Here is a 3103-nt window from a genome sequence, read left to right on the forward strand (position 1 = left end):
GCCATATTGGATGCGAGTAACTACACTTACGCACATGCGGTTATCCCCTGTGACAATACAATACAATATAACAAATATAAATATAATATATACAATACAATAAATGAATGCAAAAAAAAACCACCTAAAAAAGAAAAAGAACTTGATACTTTTATCCACTTTCACATCAGCTTATGTGTTCATATTAATTTAATTATAAATGAAAGAGCCCACGTATGCTAGCAAACCCATATATTTTTAAATATGAATGCCTGCATCATTTCAATTAGGTAATGACGTAGAATCCCCCGAGCTGTGACACGTCAGACCGACAAGCCCGCCGTCACTGACCCGTTTCCGTGCGCACGCCATGTGCGCGGGTCACGCTATCTTGGGAAATTAAAGCCTATATAACAATGGAATATGCAAGCCATCAAGTCATATTTAATCCCCTTGCGTAATTTACCTCCAGTTCTTATGACTGCTACTTGTTATCTTTCTGCATAACTAATAAAATGTAAAAACATAAATACATGTACAGCGCCTGCAGCTATATGTTTTGTATTTACCTCCCTCCGAATAAACAATATATATATATATATATACATACATATACAGTGACACTTGAGCCGTAACTTGACAGAAATAATAACGTGGGTGGGGTGGATGGTGGTGTGGTGTGGTGTCAGTAACACACACACACACACACACACACACACACACACACACACACACAAACCAAAGCCCCCCCCTCCTCCTCCCACCCCACAAAAAAACCCCACACCCCACAAACACACACGGACACACACACACACACACACACACACACACACGAACACACATACACACACCCGCGCAGACATACACACACAGACACACACACGGACACACACACACACACGCGCGCACACACACATGGACACGGATACAATAGCAACGATAAAACATGTGACCCACATCAACAGCAATGCCCGTAAAATGCATTAATAAGTATATGGAGATTATAGTGTGCTCGGTATCGATCCAAACCGGTTTCAAGTACCCATGGGATTGTCTTTTTATTTGTCGAGCCAGCTATTGGGGATTACTGGAATAATAATATTGCTGGTTGCATGCACTTGAACGAGATTTGTCGATCAATCAGTTGCTGATATATATGTTATCATCAAAGGCTTATTGTCGTCACACAACACGTTTGCACAGCATGTATATTTAATTCCATTGTTTTCAAGCCTTGCCAGCGTTATCTCTCGCATGTGGACTGATGGCAAATAGTGTGTGAAGAAGCATGTCCCAAGACCTGATAACCACACAAAGGATTTCAAATATTTAAAAGACCCCCCTCCCCCCCCGCAAAACCCCCCACAAAAAAAAAACCCAACAAAAAACCCTCAACAAGAACCCCAAAACAACCAAATTCCCAAAACAACACCTGGAAGGATCTACAATAAGAACTCTTCGACGGATGCATATCCACACACCTAGTAATTGTTAAGACTGGTAAATAGGAATAGTCCACACGTATACTTCGTGAAGAAATGGAACTGAATTGTATAACATATTAAATCAGGATTGCGTTCGGTGTGGCGAACACCCGCTAACCAATTGACTGGTTCCAATCCTATCAAATTCATTTAACCTTAAGCGCCAAAACCGGCCTAGCGAGCGTTTCGTAACGTCTGCGTCACTTGAACGCATGGTAGGCATATTACCAAACAGTTACTTTTTCTCTTATCCTCGCTTCTCTGCTTTTTTCCCATCCTTTTTTATTTGTGAAGCCGATACACGCAACCTTTTTCATGTTCACCAGCCGCGAGTCATCAACATTATGACTACTGCCCACTTCCCTCGAGAATTTATTTTTTATTCGGTCAAGCACAACAACAAAAAAACAAAAACCCCGGTTGTCCTATTGAATTATTGGAAGATCGTGGGTTTGAATGTTACCCTTATTTAGCCCAGTCTCAGAGGGATTTCAAGCAATTAATTGATTTTTTGGTCAAATTGTTGTATTCACGTTTTAGTTGTTTCGTAAAAAAAAAAAAAGAGAGCCCGTTTCCTTTTTCTCTGTTATGATAAAAACAAGTGGTACTGTGGTGGCGTGCACAATTCCGGGCTGCTTATTGGTCGGCTGTGCATGTAACCAGGTCACGTGCAACTTGCTTAAAGTCACAGACCCTAGTTTCAACCCATAAAAATGGACACTTAAGTTTAGTGATAAACCTACAAACCTGTAACACATTTGGATAATTTACTACAGGGTGAAACAAGAGTCTGTGACGTTGAAACGGCGAAATACACTTAAGAATAGACTCAACCCCGACTCCATAACCCTTACGTCTCAGACGCACGTGCGTTAAAACAAAATTGTGAAAAAATGCATTTTGTGATATTAAAAAACCCAGGCTGACCAGAAACACTTCGGATACACTATTTTATAACAATAAAATCTAAGTAAAGTATGATTTCAGTTATCAAAAACGGCTCTAATAGTGAATAATATGCCTTAGTGTTTAAAAACTAGGGTCTGTCACTTTAATACAGCACCGTATGTTATTTTTCCGCCTGTTCTTAAACAATTTACATAACATTTCATTTCATTTCAACTTATTTTTGTGTTTATATCCAATGAAGGTTTAAGCACGCTGTCCTGGGCACACAGCTCAGTTGTTAATTGTTAGTGGTTAATGAGATAGAAGATTGTGTAGTGGCCTTTCACCAACCCGTCGTTAAAACTTGCTCTGGGTGAAAGCCGATACCGTGCTGCGAACCCTGTACCTACCAGTCTTATGTACGATGGCTTAACCTCGACGCCACCGAGGCCGGTTACATACCATTATACCTGTTAAATGTAAACCCAAGCAAGGGAAACAACTCTATGAGCCTACTTATAAAGCCCGTTTTCGTCTCACACACGTGTAAGTACATTATTAACCATGCTTAACAGACTAAGTACATTGGGTTGTATATGTTTAACACTGCACCGTGTGTTGTCATGTTCTTAACTTAATTCCTTAAGCAATTAACATATCATTTCATTTCATTTCAACTTCTTTTCGTGCTTATATCCAATTACGGTTCCAACACGCTGTCCAGGACAGTCAGAGAGAAGAGGGTGTAGTGG

The 3103-nt window shown here is 40.2% G+C and overlaps 1 protein-coding gene across 1 annotated transcript in view; it reads left to right on the plus strand.

The window, feature by feature from the left end:
* LOC121373919 (potassium voltage-gated channel protein Shaw-like) overlaps positions 1–3103 on the plus strand; it is a 110809-nt gene that overhangs the window by 88115 nt on the left and 19591 nt on the right. The window lies entirely within an intron of this gene.

Source organism: Gigantopelta aegis, chromosome 6, assembly GCF_016097555.1.
Source record: "Gigantopelta aegis isolate Gae_Host chromosome 6, Gae_host_genome, whole genome shotgun sequence".
NCBI lineage: Eukaryota > Metazoa > Mollusca > Gastropoda > Neomphalida > Peltospiridae > Gigantopelta > Gigantopelta aegis.